This window comes from Protopterus annectens, chromosome 4.part1, assembly GCF_019279795.1.
Source record: "Protopterus annectens isolate FY-2018-M chromosome 4.part1, PAN1.0, whole genome shotgun sequence".
Taxonomy (NCBI): Eukaryota; Metazoa; Chordata; order Ceratodontiformes; family Protopteridae; genus Protopterus; species Protopterus annectens.
Window position 1 is genome coordinate 661,454,120 of NC_056734.1, and position 21,856 is coordinate 661,475,975.

The window sequence follows — 21,856 nt, forward strand, 5'->3', positions numbered from 1 at the left end:
GGTAAGGAGTTCCAGGCTTTATCAGCCTTGTACGAGTACAGACAATGCACAACAGATTTGCTAGGTTTGTAGACAGACAGGAGGTTTTGGTCACTGGATGACAGTGACTTACTGGGAGCATAGTTGTGGAGAGTGTTTTTGGGTGCTGGATAGGTAGATGGATGCTGGATAATTTTATAGGAGGTAAGAAGTTGTGCATATCTTAAATTATGTGGCAGTTCTAACCAATTATGGCTTTTCAGTGCTATACAGTGGTGGGTTCTGAAAGGGGTATGCGCTGCAAATTCAGCAGCTTTATTATTGTATTGTTCAAGTTGTAATTGTTGTGAAGTCTGGAGGTTAGTTAGGATGGAGCACCATAAAGAAGAGCAGGAAGGAGATACGTAGTGGTAAGTGTAGTTTTAGTTGTTTCGGTGAGAACGTTTTTGGCTCTGTAAAACATCCCTAGTGATTGATGAGTTTTCTTATGCAATTTTGTATCTGCAGGTTGAATGTAAGATTATCATCCACTGTAATCCCTAATAGTTTGCTATAAGAAGTGACATCAATGGTTGCATTATCAAGAGAGAGAGAACTTTAAATTTTGTTTTCTCATGAGATGAGATGAGAGGGATTTGGGAAAAAAAGTAGTAGTTTGGTCTTTTTGGGTTGGGCATGAGTTTTTAGTCATGAAGCCATGTTTCATTGTCTGTTAAAGCTTCCTGAGTAATTTTTTGGAGGTGTACCATATCGTCAGATGTGCAAATGAGAGTGGAATCATCTAAGTATTGTTTTAGGGTGACCTGTTGTGTGGAATCTGGGGTATAGCTAGAATTTTTCAAATTTGTATTCACAGCTCTCAAACTGCTACCCCCCTCCCCAGCCAAGCTACGGCCATTCTCGTAATTCACGGTTCACTCTTTTAGTGTCGATGAAGAGGCATTCGCTGTAATGCCTCTTCAGTAATATAATATAAATTCACTCAAACTCGGTTCCTTGAATTGAAAATTAACCTGAAATGTCAGTTCTTTGAAAAATGCAGCATGGTAGTTGGGGTAGAGAACTTATGCTTTTGTTTTCTGTAACTAAGGTACAGGTTTTGAGCTTGAGTAAATTACTAACAACCTGCTACCCCTAACTAGGATGTTTGATTCACACACACACCCCTACCTACCTCTTAGTGCAAGAAATATGGACAAAGCCTAAAATAAACAGGGACAGATATTAAATAATGCTCTCATGAACTTAGAAAGTTGCTAGAATAACAGGATTTGTGCTAGTATGAGAAAGTTGCTAGAATAACAGGATTTGTGCTAGTATGAATTTTTCTAAAGGACATGAAGTCTGAAACTCAAATGTCTGTCATTATTTAGCAACTTCAGCCTTCAAATGATTTTCTAGAAAATCACAACATTTATGAGGAACAGACAAAAAATATGGGGCAAAAATCTGGACATTCTGCAAAATTTGGGCAGTCGAGAGGTATGCTACCTATCTACCACACACACACACACACACACACACACACACACACACACACACACACACACACACACACACCTCTCAACCTCTTAGAACAACAAACTCATAAATAAAACTGAGGCAAAGGCCCAAAAATAAGGACATTTTTTAAATATTGCTCTTATAAACTTAGAAAGATAATAGAATAATAGTTGGTCTTACATTAGTACGAATTTTCTGAAAGGTATGAAATCTGAAATTCAAATGTCTGCCATTATTTTCTAACTTCAGTCTTTAACAATTTGCCATTAATTTGTCAGAAAACTGCAATTTTATGAAAAATGGACCAAAAATGTGATGCAAAAATATAAAATTGCCAGACAATACAGCTGGGAACCTGTCAAAGAAGGGACACCATTTTAATATGAGCACAGTTAACTTAGAGCAGCTGACAAAATTAGAGAATCTACATGCATTTCTGAAATAAAAGTAATGTATAACTCTGATCATTACAGTTATTTATAAAAGTAAAGTAAACCCTCCACGTTTTCTTCCAAAATTGCTATTTTGCGGAGAGATTATTAGGGGGAGACCAACATTTTGAGCCAAAATTGGGGACAGTTGAGAGGTTTGGATATTCCTAATTCTATAAAGCGATTTATTTGCACATACCTCTCAACCTCTTAATGCAGGAAGTCTGGACAAGGCCAAATATATTGAGGGAACATACAAACAGTACTAAAAATTGACCTTGTATAAACTTAAGACAGTGGCTAGAATATCAGGTCTTGCTTTAGCATGCATTTTTCTGAAGATTATGATGTCTGAAACTTAACGTCGGTCATTATTTAGTGACTTCATTCCTAAATGATTTGCCAGAGAAAGTTTTATTTTGCATTTTACAGCACGAACACCAATAAATATTTGCTAAACAAAGCAATGCAGTCTCACAATGAAACTAGACTTAGCACTAAAACTTCTCTGCCCTTGAAACTCACATTCATTGAAACAGCATTGAAACCCACATTCAAAGAAAATACATTTTGCCAGTGGCAGATAAAGATTAACTTTGGGCTGTTTTCAAATCATAGGCCCCTTGCACATGAAACATACATGTGCTCTTTGATACACCTTCCATCATAAAAGTCTACTCAAACTTCTACAATCCACCAGTATCAGTAAATATGCACAATCTCTGAACTAGTAAAAGCCATCTACATAATTCCACATTAGAGAAATGTGTAACTAATGAAGAGGCTACTGCTAGCAAACAACTTTATATTTCATGGTTTCATCTACAAATAATGTGCTTGTTGCCCTTGAGGAATAAATTGCATATGTTGCATTAAAAACAATGATAAGCTAGTAATATTGCAATAGGGAATGGATGGCAAACTGATAACAGGTTCATAGTTGCTACTAGATATCTTCGTCAAAACAGGCTACAGCATCCACCCCCCTTTACAACACAGTACAGTATCAGCAATGCATCTACCTACTGTGGGAGATGAACCCACAGCCTTCTGCATCAAAAGCAAGTGCACTACCTGTTGTGCTATTAACAGTACAAGCAGACTCTACATAAGCAGCACTAAACTTAAGTTCCCCTGCAGCTCTCAGCTCCTTGTAAAATGTTGACACTCATCTGTATCTCTGAACTTTGCAGCACAAGAAATCTGGAAAAAGCCAACATTTATTGGGGGGGGGGGCAAAAGCCCAAAAAACAGAGACACATTTTAAACATTGCTTGCATAATTTTGAAAAGTTGCTGTGTTTTCACCCTCCATGTCTTGAACCCAGAACCATATGCACTCTAGTCAATGCAACATACCACCATGCTAAATCAGCAGTTTGAGCAATAGGGAGACAAACTTAATGGCTATCATTTAGATAGCTCTCAACCTCTTAGCTCATGAAACCTGGACAAACAAAGCCAATAATAAGGGAATACAAATTCAGTTCTCACTTCACACCTTAGCACAAAAAACCTGGACAAACATCAAAAACAATAATGGGAAAAATACAACTTCAGTTCTCACCATAGCTCACAACCATTAGAAAAGCAAATCTGAACAAAGTTCAGAAGTGGTGATGGTTGGGGACTTTAGGCTGTTCTTACCCTGAAGCAAAGGTACAGGTTTTGAGCCTGAACACCTATAGCCAGCAGGTGTATTATGTGGGGGCATTTTCACACACACACACACACACACACACACCTCTTCCGATAATCCATTTGTGAACGCCCTTGCTTCACACACTTCCTTTAATCGTTGATTGCCTTCCTTACTTCAGTCGTTGATTGCCTTCCTTCCATGCCATTTGTGAACACCCTTGCTTCACACACTTCCTTCAATCGTTGATTGCCTTCCTTACTTCAGTCATTGATTGCCTTCCTTCCATGCCATTTGTGAATGCCCTTGCTTCACACACTTCCTTCAATCGTTGATTGCCTTCCTTACTTCAGTCGTTGATTGCCTTCCTTCCATGCCATTTGTGAACGCCCTTGCTTCACACACTTGCCTTCCTTTCGATAATCCATTTGTGAATGCCCTTGCTTACCTTCCACCAACTCAGTGATAATCCATTTGTAATGTTTCCCGCTCGCGAATCCATTGCTTGCGATTGTTTCCCGCTTGCGAATCCATTGCTTGCCTTCCAAGTTCCAACTCAGATTGTTTCCCGCTCGCAACCAGCTGGACATGATGTGAGCTCACTTCCGACTGGCTGGTATGCTCCTTAAAGGAGCCAACACCCTTTAAATATGTACGTTTTTATTTTTTTTTTCAAAAAAGCTACCCCCCTTCTAAAAAAGTTGTACTGAAATCAGTACAGTGCGTATGCCTCCTGACATCAAGATAAGAGTGTGTTGGTGAAAAGATTAAACTGGAGGGGACCAAGCATAGAGCCTTGTGCTACACCAGTGGTGACTGTGATGTAAGGAGAGAGCATAGGGTGCCATTTTACTGACTGATACGTTTTGGACAGGTAGCTTTTGATCTACAGAAGAGTCAGCTGAGAGAGACCTAGTGAGGACATTTTAAGTAGCAGTTTCCTGTGGCAAACTGTCAAGCCTAGAAGTAGGAAGAGACTAGTTTGCCATTATCTCTAGCTTTATTGACAGTAACTATATAGATTAGAAGGGTAGTGCTAGTACTATGGGAAGGATGGAAGTCATGTTATGTAGGGGATAGGGGTTCTTCCTGCAGGAGATAGTCTAGCAATTGTTTTTGAATACATTTTTTTAAGTATTTGGTGAGGGGAGATAAGATTGCTATAGGTATAAAGTCATTAATGTATGTTGAATTTCCTTCTTTCTGCAGAGAGATAATGTCTGACATTTTCCAGAGAGAGGGAATGTGGGATTTCTGAGCTGACCTATTTATAAGGACTGAGACAGGATTGGCTGCTACTTTTAGGTACTCACTTGGAAGATCATCAGCTGGTGAAGGACATGGTTTAAGTTGTTTAAGAGTAGTTTTATATAGGACGTGAGCACAGGTTTGAAGGTGAAAGTGGAAGTGGTGATATGTGGCTATTGGACAGGGATGAGATTAGAAGATGAGGAATCCTTGGTTAGAGATGCCATACTATCTATAAAAAACTGTATTGCAGTTTTGAGTAGTGAGTTATCGAGAGAGGGGGTTTGGATTGAATTTTTGGCTGGGATGTAAGATTTTTTTAATAGATGTCCAAACATTTTTACGGTTGTGTTTAGTATTATTCTGAAAGTTATTATAGTATAGCTTTTAGTCTTCATTTATTTGCTTTTTAGTACAATTGCGAAGCATTCTGAATTTTTCAAGATATTGAGGTGTTTTATATTTTTGCCGTTCTTTTCTTGCTTTTTCTCTATCCTACACTAGCTCCAACCCTCAAGTCAATTTACAACTGAGAGCTTATAGCCAGAACAAAGCAATTAACAAAGAGATGCAAGTAAAAAAAGGTTGTATGTCATCACCTGAGAGTAAATAACTGGCATATGCAGTATAGTTTACTGATCAAGCAATAAGGGACAGTAGCCAACTTAGTTGGAGGTCCTTAGGGTGCATGGACTATGTCACAGAGGCTTTCAATCACAGAGCAGGCATGTATTTAATTGATTAAAGGTAATACACAGCAAGGTTCCTCGTAATAAATATGCTTACATTAAACACTGACAAACTTCTCCTTAAACTTGTAGGTGTAGGGCCTTGTGGCAGATCTTCTGTAATATCAAAGTCAGATGTAGTGACTGCAGGCTATTAAACACTGACAAAATTCTCAGTACACTTGTAAGTGTGGGGTCTTGTGGCAGGTCTCCTGCAATATTGAGGTCGGATGCAGGCTTTGTTCAATGAAGGAAGATAGTGACTGTGGGTCCATGGAAATGGAACGTTTCCAGTGCTACCTCATTCTCAGCATTTGTGAACTTGGGTCTGTGGTTGGATGTGGAACAACTTTTGTTTGTGTTCTGTTTTTAGTCATAGCTCTGTTGCTATGGAAACTGTGGAATTAACAACCTTGTTTCAGCAATCCTTAAATAACTACTATTCTACTAGGCCATATAGTATGGTGTAATTGTGCCTGACAGTTATATATCTCCATCCACAATCTTTAAGCAAATATAAAGTATGTATTGTCTACTGAGCACATATTCTCAACAACACAAGCACATCACTGCAACTAGCCATTACAACAGTACTGTTACAAAGGTTGTGGCTAATTACATATGTGCAAGGAACACAACACTACAATGATATTGAGCATCATTCTCAGTATGAGTTGAGGGGTGTGTCTACCATCTACTCTAACAATCCTGCATAGTACTACAATCACACACTTAAAAAGCAAACCTTAATGCACTTTTGGAGAACACATGCACATGCACTAGCAAAGTCCATTATAGGCTTAGAGTAAAGAGCAGGCACAAAGCTACAACTGTACAAACAAAGAGAAGTGCAAAATGTAGCACTTACCTTATTTAAGCAGTTATCTTCTTGAGAACATTTTTTGAGAAACAACTTTAGCAAGATTCAAAGTTCAAACTAGTTTTCCACTGTTTCCTTCCATAGTGAGATGATGTTCTGTGCTTCTCACTGCATTCGTATCATGTAGATTCTCCCTTCTTGGTCCAATGATTATGCCAATTAGGGATCATCTCATTATTGTTTCTGGATCACTCAGTTTGTGAGATGCGCAAGCCTGATAAGATTATTGTGATTTCTACACTATGCTGTTCACATGCTAAAGCACCTGGGGCAGATGCACAGGCAGACAGTTATTTTAGAGATGAGATAGCTGTCATCCAATATTTAACCATTTTCAGATGGAGTCACTCTAGAGCATACATTCTCAACAGCATGCACAGGGACAGAGGATTGCCAAGTTTCACACTGTAAAGTACCACTGGAAACAGCAATGCAGGAACTACATTTTCTGAGTTTGCCAATGAGGTGCCAGTCAATACACATCTCTGGAAGGCCATTAGGACATGTGAGAACTGTTTCAGGTACCAACTGCCTGCAAGGTTTCATTGAGATTCTTCAAGGTGAGACATCATGGCTGGAGACGAAAGGGGTAGTTTTCATTTTTTGAACTCAGAGGTGGTGTGACGAAGAGTCCAAGATTTTTTTTGAACATCTTCCAAAAGAAGTACAGCCAGAGGCTTCTGCAAGAGGGCTATATTGGTTTACAGTATAAGGATTTTGTTTTTAATAGTTTTGGAAAGGCTGACATCCATCATACTAATATTCCATGCATGGGGAAAGTGCAGTCACCATTATAGTCAGGTGGGGTGCCACAATCCTGACCTCCTTCACCGATGGAAGGAAGAGGTTAAGGCAGAATCACAATCTCTGTTCTGTACGTTTAACATCTTTTATCAATAGAAATAATCTGCCACTGCATACCACCACTTAATATTACGCTATGCTCTACCACATCATAGCTAGCTATAGGTTCCACACCATGAACCAGGACAAGCATGCCACATACCTGCCTTTACTGAAGTCACTTACCACACCTTACAAATGGACACCCATGAGGGGCTCAAATATCCTGAACACATTGATCACTAACATAGGGGAGCATTGTATCCATCCAAGTCTAATGTTCTCATTGGTAAGATAAGACCATAAATCAGTCTCTTTTGAAGTAATTATAAGGCCAGATACCCCACCAAGCTCACAAATGCTCATGAATTTTTCCAAGCTAAATTACCATACTAAGCAATTGTATAAGAAATTTCAAAGCTCCCCTGAACTCAGACATCATGGACTCATATGCAGAGGTGTACAACAATATCCTGTATAACCACTTCTGCAGTTGTATAGATTTGGCTGTCCAGGACTGGATTAAAACCAGATTTTGCAGGAAAAGCTAGCCACCCTGGTGTACCCCTAGTATAAACAGGCTATACAACAAGAAAAAGAAATAAAACTAATTTCTAAAAACAAGAGGGGAACTTGCTCAGCAGAGGAAGAAACCCCTCTCTAGTCTAAACAAATAAATTAGAGTTCTTGCCAGGTCTGCCAAAGCTAATTATGAAGCAAAAATAGCCTCCCTAGCTAAGGAAAATCATTTTTTAACTATGTCCAAAATCTAAAGAGAGAATACCCAGCTATGTACAGAGCTGGTTGTGGACAGCACCGCCCATATTCAGCTGGAGGAAATAGTCAACCTGCTAGCTGTCTTATTTAGATCACCCCCCCCCATCTCCTCCAATTATTTCCAAAGTATACCTGCCACCATTCTTCAGCCAATTGTCTCAAGAGATCGGTTCATCTCTTCACTCTCCAATGCCAAAAACATGGCATCAATGGGACCAAAGAACATCCCAGGTTGCCTTTTAAATAACTTAAAACATGACCTAGCAGACCCATGTAGATCCCTATTTAATAACAGCCTGCAGACTGGATATGTCCCAGTATAATGCAGTATAGCACCAGTCATCCCTCTGCACAAAATGGGACCATCAACTGACCCTGGGAATTATAGATCCATAAGCTTGACTAACTGCAAATCCATGGAAATAATCATTATGGACTTGGCTGCAAAGAGTACTTCTGGCTAACATCAAAGATTGAAATAATACTAATTTCATGAACTTTAATCATACTTTGACTTAGGAAATGGGGTCCATTCCTGACATGGTATTAGAAACCCAAAACACTTGGCGAAATTAAAAAAAGAGAGAGAGAGACCTTATCAACAAGGATATAGGTAACATCCAAACTCTGGACCCAACCAAGTTCGAATTTGTTAAGGAAAAATCATGCTGTTAAACCTGGTTGACTTCTTCAAGAAGGTCAGCAAGGCCATGGATGAGGGAAAGAATGTGCATAACACATACCTTGACCTAGCCAAAGTATTTGACACAATCCCCCACTAGGTACTATAGAGAAACTCTCCCAATTAGGAATTAACCCCTATGTCACTAGGTGGGTAGCCAACTGGCCCACCAACAGGACACATACTGTCAAAAAGGGTTCATTCATCTCTAGCAAAAGGCCAGTCACAAATGGTTCTGGACTGGAGCCTTTTCCTGTCCAGAATTTATTTTTCAGAAGTCCAAGCAAATGTGCATGGCCTGTAGCTAACCAAGTTTGCTGACAACTGCAAATCGGGAGCAATCATTGAGTTCACCAGTGATACCACTATACTGCAGAAAATGAATAACACAGACAAATGTTTGGTGACAAAGCCACAGTTTGAAGCTAAATGCAAAGAAAAATGCATAATTATACCTTTCAGGATACCTAACATCCCTGCTAATTACAGTATAGACAGCACCCCCGTAGGAGTAGACCAAGTTGTATGTGATCTAGGTACACAGGTTGATAGCAATCTGAACTTCAACCACCATGTGCCCACAGTGGTGAAGAAGTCCTTCTATGTGGCACATCATCTAAGAAAAGGCATAGCATCTGGATCTAAGGATGTTATAATCCCATTGTACTCAGCCCTCATCATGCCAGTAATTGACTATAATGCATCCTTTTGCATGTACCTTGCCCGACACCTGCAATAGCAGCAGAGACCACAGAGATTTCTCACCTAGAGAATACAGGGTACACAAAGCAAGTCTTAAGTAGAAAGATCGAAAGCCCTATCACTGTATTCAGTATCCTGCAGGATACTTAGGGGTGACCTGTGTCTGGCATACAGGGTAATCACTGACCGAGCCCTGATGGAAATGTTACACATCCGTAAATCAAATGGCACAAGGGTCACTCACCCCAGGGGTCCTAATCCAGCCTCTGACATGAACAAGTCATGCTGGAGAGATAGATATGTCTCTCAGAGACTACCCCCTTCTCTGGAACAGGCTTCCCATTCACATGAAGCATAGTGTCTCCCTGACCCTCTTCAAATGCAACCTAGATCAGTAGTTGGGTGATTATAATTTATTCCTTGGGTGGCAACCACGTCCATCTTAGACAGAGACAGTCAGTATTAATTATCATAACATAGGCCCATAACTCTGTAAACTTCACTCACTTAACTATTGATAATTGGGCATCTCAGGAAAATTATGGCTAAGTTTATAAGGGCTGTTGGTCATTAGCCTAGTAATCTCCTATGAACCTATGGACCTATGAATGCAATGTTTAAATGTTTCTTCATGCCTACTCCTTTACAGGTGGACAAGTGGATCATCACGTTAAGTGTCTTTGTTTTCACATTGATAAAGATGTTAGTGTGTTCAAATCCCACTTCTCCTACAGACTGTTGGGATCATGAAAACATTTAATTTATATATATTTTTTTATCAGTACTATCGCTGCAGCAGTACACAGTCCATTTTTGTAAGATTATCATGATTTGTATGCTGTCCATTTCACAACATACTACAGGATTGGATTTCCTTTGCATATCACCTATGACTGAGTAGCATATTTATTTTGTGTGTGTGTGTATATATATATATATATATATATATATATATATATATATATATATATATAAAGAAAGCATCTATGACTACAGCAATAGTTAAGAATGGATAAATAGCCCTAGCCATTAATTTTTATCAGTACTACTGCATACAGGTTGGCTGTTGTTTTAGGCCTCTCACACACACAGACACAAGCAGAGACACACACAGACACACACACACACACACACACACACACATACACACACACACATATATTTGTGTGTGTGGATAGATATAGATAAGTATCTATTTATACACACATATATATATATATATATATATATATATATATATATATATATATATATCAGATGGATATAGTTATGTGTATATATAGATCTGTGTGTGTGTGTGTGTGTGTGTGTGTGTGTGTGTATGTATATAGATGCATAGATATGTATATATTTTTAATTGTACATAGATATAGATAGATATACAGATCTGTAAAGGTTTGTGACATCTATGATTATGCAATGCTTTACACAGTGTAGTCTGTTTAACTGCATCATTAGAATGCAGTTTTCATTGCGTTTGTATTTCTCTTGCACCATTTTCTTTGTTGCTATCCATTCTTGTACATGCATTTTCTTCCTTGTACATGCATTTTCTTCCTTGTACATGCATTTTCTTCCTTGTACATGCATTTTCCCTCCATTTGTTTTACTATTATATGCAGCAGCTCCTGCATAGCCATCAGAAGTGGTAGTAACAATCACATCAGTGATCATCCTGTCATAAGGGACTCCACACCTCCTGACTTACCTCTACCACCTGCATCAGGTAGCCTTGCAATAGAGGCTGGTATGGTGGTACCTGCTTGTAGTAGTGTAAGTGGAGGTGACACCTTTCGCACCCATCAGTAGCTGACACACATTGCAGAGGATATCACTGACAGAAGGTAGGATGCTCACATTGACCACATGCAGGCCATGTTCCAGTGGATATAGTGGTATCCTTGTCCAGCATTGACTCCATGTTTTGAGCCAGGACCCAGTGGTGACAGCACTGAGAGTGACAAGTAATCTTCCACTATATGTCAGCTGGCACAGACTGCATCTGTGAACACTCAGTCTTATCCCCCAATCTTATGTTTCCCCTCCGTTTTGTGTCCATGCCCACCCCTGTTCATTTAACGATAATTCCCTCACCATTTTCTTCCACTCTGCTTGTCTTATATTTTTTTCATCAATGTGTTCCTCCCTCCCTCATTGTGTCACACCTGTAACCCAGTTAGTCCTCTTTGTCTTTCCCTGCTATCTAACCTACCCTTCTAATCTTCCTCTTACTTCCCTTACTTCACCCCCCCCCAAAAAAAAAAAAACAACTGGTACCTTTCCTACAAAAAAATATCATTCTTTTTAGCCCTCCTCTGCCCTGCTCATTCCTTATTTTCTTATCTTCTGTTCTATTCTCTGCTGTCTTCCCCTTTTCAACTCTGCCTTATACTCCTATTTCAACTTTCAGCTGTTAAACGTCTGTTAAAAATAGATAAAATTGTTTTCCAATGTGGTTACATCAACTATTTAGACTGACAGCATCCAGAAGTCATGATTCTCTATTTTTTCTCTCCATGCTACTACTTTCCATCTTGCCAACTTTTTATAAATTGATTGCTAGGTGTATAACATTTTAACTGTCAACTTACAAATAACTTTTGTCTGTGCGTGCCTCTATTTCTGTCACTGTAGAATATTTGCAATGATTTTAAAATGTGTCTACGATTGCTAGAATGCAAGGGAGTTACATCCACATTATATAATTTTTCTTTCTTTTTTTTTCTACTGTATGTTCTCTAGATTTCACTACTAATTGCAAGCTAGTCTGTTAATGTTCAATGCCAAATTATTCAGTGAACAGACAAAAGAGGTCTACCTGAGGAACTCCCTACAGATGAATCAAATCTTAGAAGACTCCCAGTCTAGTTTCCATTCAAGAGGGTCTACCCTGGTCCTGCTCAGCTTATCTGACACACAATTGTGCTCTGATGGAATGTAGGATACCTCTAGAGTGAGAATGTGCTGTGAAGCTATATCCCAAGCTAACATGGCTAATCTGAAAATGGGGTATGACCTGGTTCCCCCTTGCTTGTTGATGTGCCACATGACTATGGTATTCACTATAACCACTTGAAAAGGTTCTGGGGACCAAAGATGGTTCAGAGAGTTAAATGCCTTGATTAGGGCAAGCATCTCCTTGATATTTATGTGCTTGCATCTGTCCTAAGTGTCCCAGACCACCTTCACTTTTATCCCACCTGAAACTGCACACCAAGCAAAGTGTGAAGTGTCTGAGGTGACTGACTGCTTTGCAGCAAGGAAGGAGGATTTAAGGATATCCATTCTCTCCACCAAAGATTTCTCTTCTGACAAACCCAAGCACTGGGATTTGAAAAGATAAAGGATGTTGATGCTGGGACCAAAGAGATTTCCGATACCACTGTGTCTTTCTCATGTGGAGCCTTGCCAAGAGTACCATGAGAATCGAAGATGCCATAAAACCCAAAATCGGAGGTGTCCCCTCACAGTGACTGAAGTCTGAGTGGAAAACCTTAGAAATAAATCTAGATAAAGATCTATTTTTTTTTTTGGTGTCTAGCTGTCATCCCAGGAACACAAGTCTATGTGAAGAAGTCAAGAAAGTCTTTTGAATGTTCTGTTGGAATCCCAGTTTGTGAAATAGATCTCTCACCTAAGACAGAGACTCCTCACACTTTGAAAAGGGCTCTGAAAAAATAAGCAAGTCATCTAAGTATGAAAAAGCATGGATACACACAAAAAATGTCTGAAGTCTAGATGAGTATGGATGTGAAGATAAGTATGCTTTAAGTCAAGTGTTGCCAGGAAATTTGAAAGAGGAAGAAGAAATAACAGGTTGTGAAGTGACATTATTTTGAATGTGGGTGTTATGACAAACAGATTTAGGTAAGAAAGATCCAGAACTGGTCACCAAGCATAGTCATTCATTGGCATTAGGAACATTCTTAATTAAAAACCCTTCTCATCTTGGAAGAAGGAACTGGTTCTATCAGTCATTGGGGCACCATGTGATGAGGAACAGGTGGAAAGAAAAGAGTCTGGTTTAAAGTATGAGGAGTAACCCCCTGGGAAGGAGAAATTTCCTCACACTGCCATCCGTAACATTGATGAATGATTTCCAGAGCCTATTTGTCTGAAACAATCTGTTTTCAAAGAGAAAAATACAGATTCAGACTTGCTGGAAAAATGGCCCAATGTAGTAGTGGGTCACAAGCTCTCTTACATAGTCATTCAGACTTGTTGAACTATCCTTCGTTTTGGGAGGTTTAATTTCCTTTTTGGAACCCTCTTGCCATTTTTTCTTAAATGTCTTTTTACCTGTATTTTGTTGATTATATATGTATATATATATATATATATATATATAGAGAGAGAGAGAGAGAGAGACAAAATTTGATGAGCAAATAGAAAATCCCTTGGAAAATTTGGAAACATATGACTGAAAAATCTTACAGATTCCCTGGATTAGCTTGTCCCTTTCATCACACTTTTTGATCACCTCTTCAGCAGAGAGGCCAAACAATGAACCTCTATCTAAGGAAGAATTTCATATCTAATTTTTAGCATCATTTGGGAGGTTTTGAGAATGCAGCTATGCAAATCTCCTCAAAATAGTACCAATGGCCATAGCCCTTGAAGAAATATCAACATAGTCAAACACACAATTAGTGACCCATGCAGTAGACAAAAGTTATTCACAAGAAAAAAACTGCAAAAAACATTCCTCATACTTTTGAAAAATGTAAGAATAAACTTTAACATATAATCCTGATGATTCAAAATTCTGAAAGTGAAAGTTGCAGAACTGTACACTTTTTCCCCATACCTATCAAAATGTTCCCATCCTTATCATAATGAGTAGAGTTGAAATTAACTAAGAGCTTAGTATCAGTGGGATCAACTAATGCTATAGCTGCTGGATCAGATTTGAGAATAGTATATCTGTCTTTTTAGGGGCAGCTGGCTGGCTATTAGAAAAATTGTAGGTGGTAACATACACATCTTCTAAAGCAGACAGAACAGGAAGAATAGGTGTAACGTTTGAATAATCCTTCTGTCACAACTCCAAGTATTTTGGAGGGACTGAGAAAATTCAGTGTTCTCCCACAGAAAACACTGGTACATTCTACCAATATTCTCAGAGAAAGAGTCCACCCCCCAGGAGAATCTGCAATTGGGCTCTCATCTGAGTCTGAATCAGAAATCTGAGGAAAAAAATCCATCCCTGCATCTTCCTGTTCAGATTCAGAATTTTAAATCTCATCAGGAAAAGAGGAATCCCTCTTTCTTTTACCAGACACTACATTACCAGAAGGATCAATAGCCTGAATTAAACCTTGAGCCAGAAGCAGCAAAAAAAATCCTGTCCAAAGAAAACTGAGGAAGAGTAGATACTTGCTTGTTTTTCCTGATTTTTTCTGACAGGAAAAATCAGACCGACTCTGTTAGTAATGGCAGCAGCAGCTTCTCCATGGATGGGCACAGCATTCTGACAGAGAAACCTTTCCTGTTTCCTCTCTCAGGACTGACATGAGTTTCTCTTTCTTGCTCACTGAGGGCATCCAACATCCTCAGTGGATGTGGCTAATCCCTGGTCCATAGTAGTCTGAGGTGCAACAAATGGCCACAGCAGAGTCACCAACCTCCAACTGATGAAGTTGCTAGTCTGCTGTGGTGGCAAAGCCTGTCTAATTTAATTTTTTTTCCTGTTCCTGGAAGAAGGACTGACAGTGGTATGGGTAGTCTGTTCCATTGTCAAGCCAAAAATGGTGTCTTTTTCCTAGGGATGACAAGCAGCAATTGACGGTAAATGCACACACCTTACAAAAGTAAAATAAATACAATTTCTCTACAGACAAAATGTTTTCAGTTGCTTTACTCTACTTTTAAACTGCCAGGAAAAATGAGCACTCCATTTAAAAGTACATCACAGTCTTGAGAAAGTCCATTAAAACACATTAATAGCTTTAGAATAACTTTCCCGAAGAGGAATGTAAAAAAAAAAAAATATATCAACAACATTAAGGAAATTTAAGTTTTTTTTTCCCCCTTAAAGGCTTAAAGGGAACATATCTGCTCAGCAATGGAAAATATAACCCGAACATCAATCCTCATAAGCCTCAAAGGAGCATACTTTCAACAGCAGTAAAGCTTTGGAGGGCTTTGCACCCAAACTTGTCTTTTATTCAGTTCAGCTCAAGCTGCCTGAGAATTTGGATGCATGGAAGGTACCTGAAGCTTTGGAAGATGGCCGGCTGTTATATCCTTTGCAGTGATCAATATGATGAACATCCGAAGGGCTTCTCCACATACTTGTCAACCGTTCAGATTTTCACAGAATGCCCAGATTTGTACCTCATATTTTTGGTCCATTCTTCGTAAAATGTGTGGTTTTCTACCAAATCAGTGAGAATTGAATTCACCAAATAATGACAGACATTTTAAGTTTCAGGCTTCATTTCCTTCATTAAATACTTGGTAATGTAAAGTATTTTATTCCAGTGACTTTCTAAGTTTATAAGAGCTTTGGGTCTTAGACCTCCCCACTTATTTTTGGGTTTGCCACATTTCTTGTGCTAAGAGATTGAGAGGTATGTTCATAGCAGATTTTAATTATTAACCAAATTATGACTGGGAAGAATAAAAGAGAATCTGTGCCTTTTTCAATGACATTTAAAATCAAATGTAATGTACAGCAAAGTGATTATGAACGTTGGCATCAACTAAATGATTGCTAGCAGTCTACTGGAAATAGCTGTGTGGTTGGCTTCAATTTCATAAATATAAAGGTTAAGAAAATAATACCACTGTAAAGCTAAATTAGAATCTGTAATCATGGCATCTGATGTCAAAGCCAAGCCTTGTAAAAGAGGAAAAGTAAGATAGCCTTGATGAGATTATTGGCTGTAAGAGAAAATGTGTTTTCTGTATCTTATTGGGCCCCATACCTAAGATCATTAGCCCCTCCCATTGATCCATCAATCAGCTTGTTCATTCCTCAAACTCATGGGCATTCAGGTAACAGTGGGGATAATAACCAGCTAGAAGAGTGTTTGATCCCTGATTCCACCCTGAATAACATGACATGTGCATAGCGAAGGTGGGTCCTTAAATACTGCCCAGTGGCCCATGAGTGTTACATGCATGCAGGTGTTGATCAGCTGAAGCATTAGACTGTCTGACAGTTCAAGTACACATCTCCAGTGGAAATGGATGGTGCCCCAGCCTACCACCACCTGCTATTAGTATTACAATAGGACTGAGCCAACTTCCTTACCCCGTCCCCTCCCCCAGTTAGCTGTCATCAGCTGCACATTCCCATTATCCTTAGAGGACTCTTCACTGGCATAGGTCACTAAGTGGTCCTCAGACTCAGTCAGCTCGGTTACGTAATCAAGACTTCAGCCCTGTATGTCACAGAGTCAGCACAACACTGCAATGCCAGATAATTAAACACTGCAGAAAAATAGGCTAGTACCAGTAACTTTATAACAGACTGAGTGAAGGTGTGCATCCATTCATGATATAAGTTCATCAGGCAAAATATGTATTAGTGGTTTATAATGCTTAAGTCATTGCCATGTGTATTTTTAACTAGCTTGATAGACTGCGATGGGGCTTTATTTTCTGAGAAAATTAAATGTCTTACTTATAACTTACTGCATAAAATGATACCACAATAGGGATAAGGAGACTTAAAGTAAGACTGCATGCAAACTATAAAATTAGAGATTTGGTACATTTCAGCAAATATATGAAGGAACTTAATAAGAATAAACTTAATAGTCTTCAAAGAAGAGCTGTTACCACCATAAGCAACTCATCTGAGACCCCCAGATTCCTGTTTAACTGCTAATATTAAACAGTTGGGATCACGATTTGAATCCTTGTGAAGACATTTATTCAGCTAGAGCCTTATCATCCTTAACTAAGTGTCACAATAAGCTGTAAACTGTTCTAACAGCTTTCTGTACAGATCTATGGGAATATAAACCTTCATTGTAAAAAAAAAATAATATTTGTTACCTATACATAAATCTGTAGTTTACATGCAAAAGACCAGTGTATACATATGTGTGCACCTCTTTTAATACAGATCTTATGTGTGTGTGTGTGTGTGTGTGTGTGTGTGTGTGTGTGTGTGTGTGTGTGTGTGTGTGTGTGTATGTGTGTAAAATATATATCAGAGACAGAAAGTGATAGATAAATAGACATATGAAATACATGAAATGTACTTGCAGACTATGTTCTGTGAAAGCTCTGAACATTGTTTCCTCATTGCGTCCAGTACGGAAAAGAATGCTTTTAACATTCTTAACAAATGACTCAGGATTTGTTATTATGTCTGCCAGTTAGTTAAGGAACAGCTACAATAGATGCACATTTTCTATAGGTTTGTGAATCACTCATTTTCATGCTTTAATTTACAGGAAATCCCTATTGTCAATCCATTAGTAAAGGAAGTGTGTCAGAAGGCTGCAGGGTAACTTAAAGTCAAAAATTTTGATATAACTACTTATACACAATAAAGGAAATGCTTGCGTCAAGGAAGTTACAGTGAAATGGAAGGTCAGAACGTGTGGAATAAATGTAAATACAGACAGCAAATGCATTTTCCTAACTTGATTAGGAATTTTAAGATTACTTTTTTATTACCCTGGCCTGGTATTCATCATCAGTTTTTAAAGTATGTAGCATGCTGTTTCATGGGCCAAGGCTGTGTACGAGCATGTCACAAGTCATAGTACCCACCGTTCTATTGAGTAGTGAGGAAAACAGTGTGGGAATAGGCATGTATATGCAAATGTCTTCTAAATGAAGAAGGGTATAGTCTAATAAGTGTATTATCACATGCAAATGAGTGTTGTCGTGACTCATAGACATCGGTAGCAGTTGGTGCCCAGCAAGTTGCAAGCCACTATTAAAAGTAAAAAGCATGTGCGACTTTGCAGAGATACAACATGCAAAGATGCTAGGAACTGCAACAGCATCTGTGTAACAACAGCATTTATTGTCTATAAAGTCCGATACCTCTCACCCAACATGGTAGCAGGTGGGACAAATGAAAATGGCACTGACAGCACACCACATTTCACCTAATAACCAATGAAAAATCAGATTACAGACTGCTTTTAAGGAAGGAGAGATATTATACAACCATCGGCTGACATGTATTGCCCTCAAACAGGACTGAGAAATATCTGTGGACTAGCTGTACTTGTGGGCACAAAGGTATGAGTAGTACTTAACATACTGCTTATAGGGATCTACTGGAGACAAACAGGGGCCACACTAGGCATACTACAGGTGTCAGATTGCAGAATGCTCAATATTCTACTTCCAAATGAAAGCATGCACAACTGTTTCTCCAATACACCAGAGGTGACAGCCACCACTATGTGTGACTTCTGTGATACTACCCACCTCCCAGAAGTACTGGATAAAAATAAAGGCCCGACTCAAAGTCTGTGAACTGTGTTGTGCCAGTAGGAAGAGCTGCCATTTTATCAAATGTAGGTAGTGTGCAACAGATAGGAACTGCTACCTAATGTGTCTGCACAGCACCCTAGTAGCATCCCTGACCACCACATCTGAGATACAAGAAAAACACAACGTGGCTGCACTGCTGAAGGTGCCGAGTATAAATATGAAAATGATTAGAGAGAATCCTCGGTTCCACCATGGCTTAAACCAAACGAAAAGTTAAAAACAAAATGTAATCTTCGGTAAAAAAACTTGAATAAAAACAAACGCAGCCTTCATCAGATCATATGTGTCCAATGTGCTCCTCTCCAATTTAAAGTCGCTTCCATCCAATCATTAATCCAGATCTTCCTTGTATAGCCAATAGAAAGTCATCTATGCATACATATGCTTCTTAGACAATTTTTATCTTTTACTCAGGTTGCCAAAGTTTCCAGTCTATTCTTCCTCTTCAGTATTCCTATCCAATAACATTCAGAAATACTTTGTGGAATCAAGCACAAGGCTGCTTGGATATATAGATATAACAACAAAGACAGCGGGCAGGATTCACAAAGCCTCCGTGTAAGAGATACAAGGCTTACATGGAGGCTGCAGTTAAACGGTGTGATGTCAGCATGTCATGCATATGCATGAGGGCATGCTGAATCACACCTAAGGCTAACACGGTCTGTGTAAGACAGTAGGGGGCGTGTCCGTAGGCCGAGCCCTGCAAGCGGACACGCCCCCAGAAGAGTAAAAGTGCCCAAAGTAAACACCCACGACAGAGTCCATGGAAATGTGAATAAACACAACACAACACATGCCCCCACAGACTATGAACATAAATATATATAAATGAACATGTTATATATTTTTTTTAAATCGTAAAGATGTTTGCCCGTGAGTGCGCTCATTTGCGCGGGCGTGCCCGTAGCTTAGCTACAGTTAGCAGTCAATGGAAAAGCATATAAGAACTAAATATGCAAAGTAAGCCAAGAAGCAATAGCGTAGCGGCAGAGACATCGGCTGAAGAGCAGGCAGTCATGGTTCGAGCCCCCCCAACATCAATTTTTATTTTTAGTGAAATAAGCATGAAACAAGTCCCTGACATATATGTACACATATAAAATTATATTTTATGTAAAATGTAATGAAATGTGCCATATATTTTGAAGAAATGTGAGATAACAAAATAATAAAAAATGCCAGATGTTCCTATAGCTGAGCTACAGTTTAACAAGTTGAGTGTATCTGCCCGTAGGTGAGCAGTGGTTTAACAGGTGTAAAATGAGTGCCCGTAGGTGAGCAGTGGTTTAACAGGTGTAAAATGAGTGCCTGTAGGTGAGCAGTGGTTTAACAGGTGTAAAATGAGTGCCCGTAGGTGAGCAGTGGTTTAACACGCTGAAACTGTGTGCCCCTAGCTGAGCTGAGCGTACTATGCGTGCTAACAGCCAAATGAGGCGTAAACCAGCATAACCCATTTGCGCGGAGCTGCGCACTGCACCAACAAGCTAACCAGTGGGCAACGTTGAGCAAGCTGTAACAAAACTGCCTTTACACAGACACACCCCCTAGCCTGTCTAGACAGTCATAAAATATAAAAAGCAGTGGCCAGGTTCGAATCCAGGATACCATGCACCATAGTCAAGGTACTGAACCACTAAGCCATGACAGCTGTACTAAGGAATGCGGTAATAGCAAATATATAGGAATGAATAGAAAGTGGAGCATGACAAAGCAGGTTTTGTGAAGTTGATACAATTCCAAAATGGCCAATCACAGATAAGTGCGGGAAAAATGGCATATATAAGCCCCATAGGTGGGAATACACAGCATAAACGATTGTAGAACTGACTTGCAGCCAGAATGTCAGGAGTAGGTGAGGGTAGTTGCTTTCGAGCACAGAGGTGGGGCATTGAGGAGTCCAGATACATGGTCTGGCTCCTAGTCCACAATCATGAGGCCCAACTCATGCAGGGCCAGGTCCTGTGGGGAGCATATAGGGCTGAGGCGTGGGACCAGTTGGCTCATGATCTCACCAGTGCCACAGGGATTCCAAGGACTGGTGAGCAGGTCCGTCACCACCATGCGGACCTGAAGAGACGCAAGCAGGACCAATTGAACCTTTGGATCCAGGAGGTCCGGCAAATGCCCAACGCCCCACTACTGAGTAAGTTACATTTAATTATGTATGTAAGAAATTAAACTAGCTGATATTATGGAGATGTGTATTCCAATATTACTTCATTTATATTACAGCTGCAGGTGTCCGTTCTGTGAACGGCAGAGCCTATGGCGATAGGCTGGTGCGGTTGCACCACCAGGCAGGTCAGTAATCCACTCCCAGTAACTGTAAAGAAATATAAAAGTATGACAGTTAGCAAAAGAGTGCAGTGTAGTCACTAAGTAATAAAATGTGCAAGTAACAGCGTAAAAGTGTTTGCAAGTATTGCTTGATTACAAAAGTGTGTTGCAGTCTGTAATCCAAACAGAAAAATGAAAATGTCTGAAATAAAGTCTGAAATAAAGATGCCCCACCTGTAATATAATAGTACACAACCTGCAGCAGGCTGAAAAGTACAGCTGCAGAAGATGAGCAAATCACATGTGTGAAATATATCCCTGTTGAAATACTGAAACATGACAGAAGTGAGACTGCTGGAAAGGATTGTAATAACTACAGGTAAAACATGTCAATAAAGCCTAGAAGTAAGTACCATCCTGAATAGTAAAATGAAAACAAGTGAGAGAGTGTGAGAAAGAGTTATGAATCCACCAATAAAGTAGTAAGAACCCCTGAATAAAGTATACGGCAGTCAGTACAGAATGAAATGAATGTGACAAGTAAAACCAAACTGCGAAATGTGTTCAAAGTGTTGCTGCAGCTGGAATGTGTATCCCAAAATCTGGATATGTTGCTCTCAGTCAGCAATATGCAGATAGTATGATTGTCTGAAATATCAAACATCCACCAAAAATTTCGTAGCATATTTGCTGG